General features: G+C 36.7%; 1 long non-coding RNA gene across 1 annotated transcript in view; it reads right to left on the minus strand.

Annotated features, from left to right (window-relative positions):
- The window catches only part of LOC104005670 (uncharacterized), a 289,399-nt gene that overhangs the window by 159,185 nt on the left and 116,612 nt on the right, over positions 1-13,602 (minus strand). Inside the window, exons 7-9 of the long non-coding RNA XR_010155286.1 lie at positions 13,332-13,506; positions 8,173-8,264; positions 5,870-6,415 (exon numbers count right to left, since the gene is read on the minus strand). This is a non-coding gene — a long non-coding RNA (uncharacterized LOC104005670). The remainder of the gene's footprint in view (positions 1-5,869; positions 6,416-8,172; positions 8,265-13,331; positions 13,507-13,602) is intronic.

The raw sequence follows: 13,602 nt of genomic DNA on the forward strand, positions 1-13,602 counted from the left end.
TTTTCCCTCTCAATGAAATCATTAAACGCGGTTTTCTACCCTATCTTTGGCCAACTTTTGATCATAAAATTAATTTGTAAGCTCTGGATTATTAGTACTTTTATTTATACATATTTTTGTTTTTATTCTCGCAACCTCTCAATATTTTAATTGTATCTATTTTAGTAATCAACAGAGAATTTCCAAACTGAGGATCAGGAAAAAAAAAATAAATAAAGGTGAAATATTTAAAATGTTATCAGTTTTATTGCTCACTAACAGACCTCTTAAATAACAGTGGTGGAAAAAAAACCACCTTAAACCTTCTCTATCATAAAGTAATTTGAGGAAGGTAGTTGGAAAATAAATGATCGGGATAATATCTCTCAAAAACTAGATCAATTTGTCAATCCTAATTTCTATTAGAGTTAAACCAGCGCTTTGTCTTGGCTTTGGAAACATATTACATGATTAGGTAAGGATAATGTGTGATTTAATTAACAAGGTTTTTGCATGCAAGCATATCAATACATAGGGATTTCTCTAGGATGCCAATCACCATTCTATTCCTAAAAGTGTGAGTATATCTCTTGAAATCATATTTACAACAATATACTTAAGAATATTCCTTTTAAAAAAGAATATTCTCAATACATTAACTTTTATATGCAAAAGAAAAATTTAGTCCAGATCTTAAAAGAAATTTCACACATTTCACTTTATCTGATTTATTTTTATAATTTCAAATTTATTTTAGATTCATGGTACATGTGCAGTTTTGTTTCATAGGTATATCGTGTGATACTGAGGGTTTTCTGTTCTTGGATTAATTTGCTTAGGATGACAGCCTCCAGCTGCATCTATGTTGCTGCAAAGGACATGATTTTGTTCTTTTTATGGCTAGGTAATATTCCATGTTACATATGTACCACATTTTCTTTATCCAATCCACCCTTGACGGGCATCTAGGTTGATTCCCTGTCTTTGTAATTGTAATTAGTGCTGTGATGAACATATGAGTGTATGTGTCTTTTGTGTAGAATGATTTATTTTCCTTTAGGTATATATCTAGTAATGGGATTGCTGTGTTTAAGGTAGTTCAGTTTTAAATTCTTTGAGAAAACTCCAAACTGCTCTCCATGGTGTCTGAACTAATAATTTACATTCCTATCAACAGCATATAAGTGTTCCCTTTCCTCCACGGCTTTGCCAGCATCTGTGATTTTTGACTTTTTAATAATAGCCATTCTGACTGCTGTGGGAAGCTATCTCACTGTGGTTTTGATTTGCATTTCTCTGAATGATTAGTGATGCTGAGTATTTTCATGTTTGTTGACCATCTGTATGTCTTCTTTTGAAAAGTTTGCATCTTTTACCCACTTTGTAATGGGGTTATTTGGTTTTTGCTTATTAAATTGTTTAACTTCTTTATAGATTCTTATTCTTAGACCTTTGCTGGATGCATACTTCACGAATATGTTCTCCCATTCTGTAAGTTGTCTGTTTAGTCTGTTGATAGTTTCTTTTGTTGTGCAGAAGCTCTTTAGTTTATATGTCGCACCTGTCAATTTTTGGTTTTGTTGCAATTGCTTTTGAGGATTTAATCATAAATTATTTCCCAAGATCGATGTCCAGAAGAGTATTCCCCAGGTTTTCTTCTAGGATTCCTATAGTTTAAGAATGTAAGGTCTCACATGTAAACCTTTAACCCATCTTGAGTTAATTCTGTAAGTGGTGTAAGGAAAGGGTCCAGTTTGATTATTCTCCATAAGGATAACCCATCTATCACATCACCATTTTCTAAACAGTGAGTCCTTTCCATATTTCTTATTTTTGTCAACTTTGTTGAAGATCTGATGGCTGAAGGTGTGTGGCTTTACTTCTGGGTTCTTCATTCTGTAGCATTGGTCTATGTGTTTGTTTTTGTACCAGCACCATGCTATTTTTGGTTACTGCAGCCTTATAGTATAATTTGAAATCAAGTAATGTGATGCTTCTTGATTTGTTCCTTTTATTTAGGATGGCTTTGGCTATTCAACCTCTTTTTTGGTTCCATACACACATTTTGTTTTAACATAATCTTAATTATAGATTTTAAAATGTTTTATTCAACTGTGCTGGTCTTTTTCTTCCATTAATATGTTGATCATTTCTAAACTTTTCTTAATATGTGGCAATGGTTCAACAAAATAAAGAGGTTCTGTTCTTATGAATATCATATATTTATAGGATATCTTAATTCAACTTTTTAAATGAGCATTATTCAAGCTTATAATTTTGACACAAAAAGTTGATAATGCTGAGTGAAAAAGAAAAATAGGACTAACTCATGTCCTTCTTTGTTGTTAATGTTTATTTTGTTCTGTTTTGTTTTAAGGTACTCTGGTACACTAAGAAAGGATGAAATGCGTGTAGAAGGCAAGCATTTAAAATACATGCTTTCCATAGTCCCTTCATAAGAAGTAGAGTCCATCATGGTGTCTCTAATGTAAAAGATGAATATTCCAGAAGAGATAAAACCATGGTTCTTATACAAATATAAAATTAATGCATGTCAAAGATTATATTTAACTCACTAGTAAATGAGGAAACAAGTAAGATGTTACAACTCCCTCAGAAAAGAATTTAAAGTGTTTCCACATATAAGTAATCAGGAATTCTGAAATAAATTTTCAAATAGATACAAAATTGATCACTATATATAAGACAATATAATAATCAATGGCATTCCACCTAACATATTTCATTTGTATTTCTGTGGGCAAAAATCACACGCATTATTATCAATTTTCTGACAATCGCTCTCCAAGGAAACAACAAGCAAACGTGCTGAGAAAGGTGCACTAGATAGAATGCCTAATAGTCTTGTTTGCCCATTTCAAGATCTTTCACAATTTTTACCTAGACTAAAATGTTTTCTTAAAAGTCTTCTTGGCGGGGTGTGGTGGCTCATGCCTGTAATCCTAGCACCCTGGGAGGCTGAGGCTGGCAGATCATGATCATCCTAGCTAACATGGTGAAACCTCGTCTCTGCTAAAAATACAAAAATTAGCCAGGCATGGTGGCACGTGCCTGTAGTCCCAGCTACTTGGGAGGCTGAGGCAGGAGAATCGCTTGAGCCCAGGAGGCGGAGGTTGCAGTGAGCCGAGATCACGCCATTGCACTCCAGCCTGGGTGACAGAGCAAGGCTCAGCCTCAAAACAAAACAAAACAAAAAAGTCTTCTTAAACTCCTTAAACATCTGTCCTAATCAGAACTGAAATAGTTTTAGTTTTTCAACACTATTAGTTGGGGTGAATAGCACTTTCTGGCTCACACAGAGTTTATGCATTATGTTGGAAGAAAGGTAACTTCTTACATGTAAGAAAGAGGATAGAATTTAGGAAGTTTCCACTAGGAGTAAAAACAAAGGTTTGTAGGGGAAAAGGCAATCAGTGCTTATGGGAAACTTAATGTCATAATGTTGGGCATGTGTCGGCAGAGAGCATGACTATGAAGGATAGCACCAGCCCACACAGAGCAGCAGACCCAACAGAGAACCAATGATGGAGCCGCTGTTGTAGCCAGAGATGCAATGGTATGGATTCCAAGTCCCATGGGCTAAGAATGAGCCCTATCCCTGGTTTCCCAGATCTATGTAAGCTCAGAGTTTTCAAATGGAGGAATAGATCCTAAATATGCCTGATAGCAGATTTCTGGTCTAACCTCGTAACTCAAGACTCTGTGCTGAATATAATCTGACTTATAAAAGTAATGTGACATTTGTAGAAAAGAAATATAGTATAGTAAGTCCATTCCCACCATACTAGTTTAGCACTTGGTTAATGGCATTACAAAAAAAGATTATCTATTCTTCATTTATTTATATTTCCAAGGCCAATAAAGCACAGAATTTTTTACTTTGGGAAAATAAAGATCAGAAATAAAATAGTAAAACACATTGCAGAGTATGTTTTATAAAACTGTTTCCTAAAACCCTTGAAATTTTTAGATTTTGCTAGTTAATTCAAAATCAGAGATTAGTAACCTGTTGCGATATCCAACTATGTTTGTGAATGAATGAGGTGTGCATACCAGTGTGAAATTTTTATCAGTTATAGCTTCACTGGAAGAGGTTTTACCTCTAGAGGAGCCAACATATTCCTTTTATGGATATTTCAGAAAATAAAGTCAGTTATCAGATTAATATAAACCCCCTTAATAGATCATAACATCACTCACATCTATTAAAGCACTCAATTGTTGATCCATGCATCCATTCAATAGATATTTATGTAGTGACTTTTCGTTGGCAGACAGTGTTGTGAGAGCACAGCAATGGCAAAATCTCCACTCCCACAGAGCTTTTATTTCAATGAGAAGGAATAAAAGGGAAATAAATAATATGGAGAAAACCTACAAATGCAAAGGATATACAAGTTCCAAGCAGTGGAGAATGAAATTTATTGATGTCATCAGGAAAGGACTTAATGAAAAGATAACACCTGAGCAAAATTCTAAAATTGTGGAAGCACAATACTACATGCAGAATGCTAGGCAGAGATTTGCTGCAGAGGAATTAAAAAAAGAAAACCACACCACCAACAAAACAACATTTACCCTGAGGAAGGAACACTGAGTATATCTGGAATGTTTAGGAACGGCAAAGAAATAAGTATGGTTGAAGCCTGCTGAGAAGAGACAGCAGTAGTGACACATTGTATGAGTTATTGTACGGACTCTAAATGGAATGGAAAACCATCTCGTGCAACATATGATGGTAATGGTATAATTCCAAGATTGCCAGACATTTAAACAAGCATAATGCCCATTTACTGCACTTAAATTTGGTAGTTATAAAATATCAACTGGCAGTATAACATTTGCAAATTATTAAATAGCACTGTGTGTTCAGTTGCTGTAGCTAAGATCTAAGTATCAGTAGTTAAAACAAAGAAATGTTTATTTTTTCTCTTGCATAAAAGTCTAGACATAAGCAAACTAGGGCTGCAAGACAGTTCCATAGTATCAGGATCCAAGTCCCTTCTGACTTCTTCTCTACAATCTCCAGTATATTGCCCTGTCAACATGGTCCAGAATGAATTATGACCAGATCACTACTCTAGTGAGTGGACAAGATAAAAGGGAAATGGAGGGTTATGCCTTTCCTATAAGAGTGCAACCAGGCAGTTGTACACCTCATTTTTCCTATCCCCATTGAAGATTACTTCAGCTAATGCTACTGAAAGCAAAGCAGGAACATGTAGTTTCTATTCTGGTTGGCCACGTGCCAAGTTAAAATTAGGGGTTTTATTATTAGGCTGGTGCAAAAGGAACTAAGGTTTTTGCCATTAGAAGTAATTAATGCCATTAAAAGTAATGGCAAAAACCGCAATTCTTTTTGCACCAATCTGTTACTAGAGAAAAAGCAGGTAATGGATGTTTGACAATTAGTATTGTCTAGTTTAAGCAGATTCAAATAACCATTTTAATTTAAAATGTATTAAACATCTTTAAAAACAGTGTGAAACCAAAGAAAGAATATCTGACAAAGGGCCAAGAGATGTTGGTCCTTTTCCAGATCTACCAAGAACTAGCTGTGCAACCTTGAAGCAGTCACTCAACTCCTCTTAAATTTGGTATGCCATCTGTAGTACTGAACTAAAAATACTCAGCTGCACCTAAGCAAAAGATTCTCCCTAAAACTTTAGAAAAGTCACTTTTATCAAACATATACTAGTTCTAAAATATTGAGGCCTATATAATGTTATAAAAACTCAACAGCAGAAATATCTGGCATCCAGCCCAAGGCATACCAGATGTGTCTCTTAAAAGCCAAAAGCAATTGTCTTTATCTTTGAAAATTAAGAGAAAAAAATCCAAAACTCAAAGTGAATATAATTTTTTCTACCTCTGTCCAGATGGAACTTTGCAATTGCCTCACTGATGGGGTACAATGACCCAGCTGAATGCACCACAGGATAACTGGCTGACATTCCTGACATCACAGCTGATAAGGCCAGCCAGATAATCTTCCAGCATGGATATGAGAAATAAGCAATTTGTTTTTGTACAGTTAACGTGGTTGCCACAGTATTTATTCATGGAAAGCTATTAGTTGCGAATGTGCCAGATAACTCTAAGAAGTGCTTTACTTGGGTTCACAAATCACAGAAGATGCTGAGATGTTGTCTTATGTGGGATCTTGTCAGAGATTTTGTTTTCTTCATTGAACACATTTCCTCATAGCCCATTTGTGGTTCTGCTCTCTTTGCAATCCGCTTTCCAATGCCAGAAAAACATTCATTCACGGGGCCAAAGCCAGTCATGGCAAAAACCAGGTCCTTTGCTCCTCTTTCAGTGAATGTTGTGAAGTCTCCCTCCATAAACAGAGAAAGGAAATTTGTCAGTCTTCATCTTGTGGCCAGAGTCAGAGTTCCCAGGAAAACCATTTAGTCTGAAGAAAATAGTATCCAGCCATAAAACAAAAAGAAATATTTTAGTGTCTACTAACATTGTAACCTAATACATATTTAAGAGAAAATAATAAAAAAGAAGGGCCTCACAAACACAAAAAACAAAAACATAGAATAACATCTCTTCATTTAGGTACTAACACTGTAGTCTATCAGAAACAATTACAGTGACTTAATGCTACACCTTTTTATTTTGATAACTTTTGTTGAGTGAGAAACATGATTAAAGTAAATGATTAAACACATGCTGCTTTACATAAATCAAATGTTCTGTGGGAATCAGAAAATCAGTGATTTTCTTTAATGGGTTAATTTGGTGTTCTGTTTAGAAACCAAAAACCAGATATGATGACAGAGCACAAGAAGATAAATGTTCATACCTGCAATAGCAACAACAACCTCCACAGTTAACTTGACAGAATGAATTTCTGTGGATACATTTAATAATTGAGGTGCTCAGTAAGTTCAATTTATTCATTCTGGTCTACTTCACACAATGGGGATTGAGTCACTGGAATAAAATTCTGATGCTTCCAATCTCTGTCTTTTGTTTACGTTTTTTTTTCTTAAGTCAGGCATTTGGTAATATGGGCTGATAAAACGGAAGACAAAAGATCAGTGCACAGCAAAATCGTTCAGGACCTAAAATTACTCATCCTCTCTATAGCTAATTTTGTTATGAATACTTTTGTAAAGTGAAGAATAGTTACCCTTTTGTTAAAAATAAATCTTCAAAAACTACTTTTGGCATCTGAACTACAAAAACAGTTGTGTTTAGTAAAAAGATCATTTACTTTAGAGTCATAAAATTAGGACTTGTATCATGGCTCCACCATTATAATGATTCAGTGATTCAAGGAATATGTACATATATAATATAAACTAACTGTTATGCTGTAGGCAGTAAACAAATATTAGTTTATATGCTAACTTAAGCATGAGATTTAACATAAAAGTCTTTATGGTACACTGGGTTAAGAGCATTAAATCTGGTGCCAGATTGCTTGGGTTTTAATCCTGGCACTTTTGATTTTATGTCTTCTGTACCTCAGTTTCCTCATCTGTAAAACTGGGATAGTGTATTAGTCCATTCTTACACTACTATGCAGAAATGCTCAAAACTGGGTAATTTATAAAGAAAAAGAGGTTTAATGGACTCGCAGTTCCATATGGCTGGGGAGGCCTCACAATCATGGCAGAAGGTGAAGGAGGAGCAAAAGGCATGTCTTACATGGCAACAGGCAGGAGAGCATGTGCAGGAGAACTGCCCTTTATAAAACCATCAGATCTCATGAGACTTATGCAGTATCGTGAGAGCAGCATGGAAAAATCCCGCCCACATGATTCAATTCCCTCCCATCCGGTCCCTCCCACAACAATATGTGGGGATTATCGGAGCTACAATTCAAGATGAGATTTGGATGGGGACACACCCAAACCAAATCAGATGGCAATAGTATATACCACCTAAAGTTATTATGAGAATAAACAGAATTTATTTATTTGTAGTGGGGAGAGAGGGCCAAGGAGATAAGCCAAGAAGGAAGCTACATGGAGTACCAGCCTTCATCGCACACATTTGGGCCATGCAGAGTAGATGACACTTGAGCCTCCTGGCTGGTCATGGACCAATGCAATACAAAGCAGAGCTCAGCCCCAGAGGAAAGAGCTTGAGGATGAGATCACCAGCAGGGGTCAGAAAGAAGATGAGACAGAATATCTCAAGGGCTAACCATACCTGAGGGACCAGCTTGGGTCTGAGTGCCTGAGCCGTGGGGCCTGTTGAGGCCACCAGCCACACACCCTGTATCCTTAGGCAACAGTTTATACCTGTGGTAATAACAAATAGGAAAAGTGATGCCATAGCAGGCAGTCATATAAGAAGACAGATGTCTGTTTCCTCTTCCTCTTTCCACCCCAATACAATAAGCATAAGTGCTGGGAAGGAACTTGGTGAATAAGTTTATATCTCACCCTTGCAGAGCTCACTAGTTGATAAGGCAAACATTCAAACGAAGAAATATTGAACAATTAACGACTTTATAAAGGTATTGTTTGTGTTGGGTCCTGAAGGATGAGTATGAATTCTCCAAGCAGGCAAGGGAGAGAAAAAAAAATTTAAAGTAAAATCTGATGCAAATATCATGAAGAAATTCTCAGAGGCATAAAAGTGCATGACATGTTCCCCCCAAAAAATCACTCAATTAGAATTATGGGCACAGGAAACAGGAAGATGACAAAGAAGTTAAGGAGGAGGCAAGAAAGAGGTAAAGAGGTGCTCCAGGATGGAAGGTGGAAAGAGTTTCATGCCGAGTATTGAAAGGCATTCCCTTTATACCCAGATAAAGGTTAGAAATTTATTCTGTAGGAAATTAGGAACCATTGAATAGCAACAACAAAAAAATGGAGACTTTTGGGTCTCGTGTGTCATAAATTATCTTCCTGACTTTTTAAAACAAACTGGTGGCGAATGATTTCAAGAAGAATATTTGATATAAGAAATCTTAGGAAAAGAAATAAACACCATTACAGGGTTGCAAGGAAACTTATATATATGCATTTTACTAGACCAGAAATCTCCTCAGACATTAGAAAACCATCACAAACCATTAATTTCATGGTTGCCTATGATTTATTTGCTCCATACATACCTACACACATACCTACATACATACATACCTAAATGGACTGGCCACACAAATACCCCCAAAATATGTGATGCTGATAAATACATAGTAGCATTTGCTAGAGATTCAACTCCATATTGACCCCACTTTAGCTCTCTATTTGACCCTTTCTTTTTTTCCAATTGGGAGAAAAGAAAAATAAGGCAAAAGAGCCACAGTTTTTGGCAAAGCAGATTTAAAATAAGGTCTGCCAAGTTCAAAATTGAAAATGCAGCAGCTGTTTGCACAAAACATGGGCCAAAAAATTCCTGCATGACTGACAATATGCCTTTGCTTCCGGCCTCACAATCCTTGATCAGGGTATTCGTTTCAGCAGCTGTCAGCTAAATCTAGAAGGAAGGTTTCTTCTTACTATAGGGGAGAAGATACCCAAAAGGAAAGAATTAAGGGTGCGTACTCTATAATGGGAGTGCTTCTAAGGAGAAAATCTGCGCTTCCAATGGGGGGGAAATGTGCATGGGAATAGAAAAGTGACGTTTCTCACAATGTGGGTAGATTCAACACAATGCGTGTCCTAAATATTTGGAGAAGTGTCTTACTTCTGTTGCAGAGGAGAGCGCCAGAGGCCCAGACAGGGTGCACAGGACTAGAAGATACTAACTGCTTCTGGAGAAGGCACCTATGTCTGTCATGGCAACAGTGGAAGTGGCAGGAACAAACACTGAGAAAGTGTCTAAGGCAGCACCATCTCTCACATCAGCTCAGCAGCTGTGATGGGAGCAGTCCAAAGGCATTTCTGGAACCAGTTCAATAAGGGCAATGGCCACTGCCTGGCAAGTGCACAGCCAGCAGATGGAGAAAACTGCCTAAGGCTCAAAATATAAAGGAATTCCATGGTGATAATTGCAGTTAAGAGCACCCAAGGACACAGCAATGATTTAGAGAACAAAAACTTGGGGGGACAGGAAAGCAAATAAACAGCCCTTTTTACCTTCCTCATTCAACTGTAAAACAAATAGGAAGAAAGGAAAGTTGGACATATGGATATAAAATGATCACACTACTGATAAAGCTTATTGCAGAATATAGCTCAAGATCTGTAGTTAAAGTGGCTTGTTTAGGCTTTATCCTAAACCAGACATTGGCATATCTGGATAACCACAAGCCTTGTCTATTGAGGCAGGCTTGGTGAAAGGAACACCTGAATTGTATGTGCTGTGGACAAATTATATCTGGGAAGTGATAAGGAGCTGAAATTGACACATTAGGACTTCCATGTTCCAAATAAAATTATTCACTCTCCCACCCATGGGTAGGAATAAAAAGAGAAAGGATAGAGGTTCTCTCCCCAACCCACTGTAATTTTTTCTAGAGAGTGAAGTAGTAATTCTCTCCCCTTCATGGAAACATGAGGGGCATGAAGGGGGAATACTATTACATTAACTATAAGAATAATAGCAACTATTATTTATGAAATGTTGGTTGTTTTCCAGCATTGTGCTTTGTGTGCATTATCTTATTTAACCCTCACTACAACCTTATAGGTAGGTACTGTTTTTAAACCTCACTTTAACAGATGAGCAGATGGAATCTGGGGATTAGATATCTTGACCAAGATTACAGTTATTAAGAGACAAAGTCTGGATTCTGTGCTTCAAATCCCTGGATACTTTTGTCTCCTAGAAGTGAGAACTGTGAGCTCCTTAGTGTTCCACCCGGAAGACAAAGAGACTGGGTAAGGATAGAAATGGGTTCAAGTTCTATATATTATTGGGGGATATGAGGGCAGAAGAACTAACAAAAAATTCTTGGGTTGGTTATAACTTACTCCCTCCAGATGCTGAGTCCCCTGTTAGATAAATTCTTCAAAGCAAAAATGTATTTTTTTCATAGAAGCTTAGGGTTACTTAATTATGTCACATACATAGAAAACATAGCTCCATATTCTAAGTGTATACAGAGAAAAAGCTTATAGATATGAATGTGGGTGTTGGCCAACTTATCTAAGCCTTGAGTCACCATCTTTTTACCTGTATCTATATCCTTTAAAGATTGCTGGTGAGAGACAGTAGTCCATTTCTACAATAAAAGAATATTATTTTGCAAGTATAGAGCAAGATTATGCCAAATGGAAGTACTTACAGTCCAAGACACTTACATTGTCATCAACTTATGAAAAGCAACCCAAATTCTATAGACAATTGGGTGATTTATAGTAAAGGTCTTTTAATTATTACCATGTGGTGGTAAAAAGAGCAAAAATAGGATAAAACACCTATCTTCATATGTGATTTGAATAGTTAAATGAGAAACAGAAAACACTGGGATATTTTCATCTCTGTAAATTTGTTACTAAGTGGCCTTTATATGCTTTTTGAAACCCTAATCTTTTCCCCATCTGGATCATAATATAATACATATAATATTCCACTAAATAAACACAAAGATGTTTATAGTACTATTTGCATCACCTCTTTTGGCAGATTAGGACAATATTATATAAAAATACCACCTCAAGGGAAGATTAAATTTTGACGGAGGTGTCAATAACTCACATTTGGTCTTTGGCGTCCCTAATTATCATCCTTGCTTTCTCTGCTCTTCCCTTCCTGTCGTTCCTACCTTTCTCCAGGTATACAGAGCTCCTGCCTCTCCAGATTTCTCCTACCATGAAGATAAATGATCTGGTTAATAAATTAATGCATGTCTCTACAGATTTCTGTTTTAAGATTAGTCTACAGCATGACTGCAGAGCTAAAACAAGGCAATAGATATATGGAATCTCAAACACAAATAAAGGAAATTTAGAGGAAGAAAAATCTTACTGGTTTCCTTTAAATTACACCACCTACATGACACCATTTGCCCCACCTCTGAATGTTAAGGCTGATTCATAGAATTATCAGCTATAAAAAGATATTTAAAGTTTGTAAGTTCAGGAATAAACAGAATAATAGAGTCCAGTGGTTCTGAGAAGGCCTCTCTGCTATCCCAATAGCTCTTATGCACAGAGAATTGCTAACTAAAATCCCAAAATTAGAAAGTGTCATTTTGTTGTCATCTTTTGAAAATGTACATACTCCCAAGCTAGACAACATTCTCAGCTTAATAATGCATCCAGCCAATATTTTCTAAGATACTTCTATGCGCCTGGCTGTGTGCTAGGTACTAAGGATACAAAGATATTTATGTAACGAGCTCAGTAATTAGGTGGAAACCCAGACATGTAAACAAATAACTAAAAGGCAATATAATAAGTTCTATAACAGAAGAACCGACACAGAGATGAGAGGAACTGAGTCACCTGGAAAAAAACTCTTAAAAGACTTCCTATAAAACACAACCTTTTAACTGGTTCCAAGATGAGTGCAGTTTTTGATCAAAGAAGTCAGCAAGCATGAAGCTGCAGAGACTTGAAAGGACTCTACAAGAAAGGAAAGAATCAGATGTGTGCATAAAATAATCTGTTTGTTTACACCTTTTTGGGGTCCTGGAGAATAAAGTAACTCTTTCTAAACTCAAAGAACATTCATACATCTCCTCTTGATTATAGCTAAAGACATAAATATGCACTAATAAACCAATGTGCTAAAAATATGCACTCTTTTTACTAAGAAAACATGTACCAACAGAGATATGGGTAAATGTAGAAACTACTATATATGTCAGTAGGCATCAAGATAGAAAACAAAATTTTTAAATTGTGGTTTTATTATGTTTTACCTATGTGAACTCAGCTGTCTATTGTCTATTTACTTAACATTATTAAGTGCCTACCAATTGCCATGTGCTTTTCAAGACACTGGGGATTTATTAGAGAAGAAGCCAAAGTAACCGAACTTCACAGAGCTTACGTTCCTAAAGAAGATGGAAAATAAACAAGAAACAAATATGTAATATATTCCAGGTGTGGCTAAGTTGAAGCATCTTGCAAGCAACTCAAGGAAAAGAAAACCCACGTGAAATACAGGGAAAATAAAAAAAGTTTAGATTTGAGGCATTAGAGACTGGCTGAAGCTGCTAGAACTTAAGGTGCCAAGATCGCAGAGACTCTGAAACCACCGAGAGGTGGGCAGATATCGTGTTGGCCATTTTTTCTTGTGGGGCAATTCTTGGAATGCTGAAAACTAAGTCAGGGAGTTTCCACACCCTTATGTGTCTATAGGAGTCACCTGGTCCTCTGAATGTCAGGGTCTGGGGAACAGGCACGAGGAAATTATGCTGATACTCTGGCTACTGCTATTACTGTCCTTTGTCCTTTGTCACTTACCCAGGCATCTCATGACTTCTGTTAAGCAGCAGAGAAGCCAACAGAGGCGTCTCCTGTCTCTCCTTCAAGGGCAGAGGGTGTTTTGTGTCTCTTTCACCTTGCTGCAAAGGATGTTCACCTCTGGTCTGAGGGTGATAGTGTTTGTTGCCCTTTCCACAGAAGCTTGTCTTTTACTCTGTAGAGAAGTAGGGGAGAAGGTTCTTGGTAAGGCTTTCTGCTTTTTCCTTTTCCTCTTCCACAACATCTTTTGTTCCCCACTCCTGTGCCTGCA

The sequence above is a fragment of the Pan troglodytes genome, chromosome 2 (assembly GCF_028858775.2).
Source record: "Pan troglodytes isolate AG18354 chromosome 2, NHGRI_mPanTro3-v2.0_pri, whole genome shotgun sequence".
Lineage (NCBI taxonomy): Eukaryota > Metazoa > Chordata > Mammalia > Primates > Hominidae > Pan > Pan troglodytes.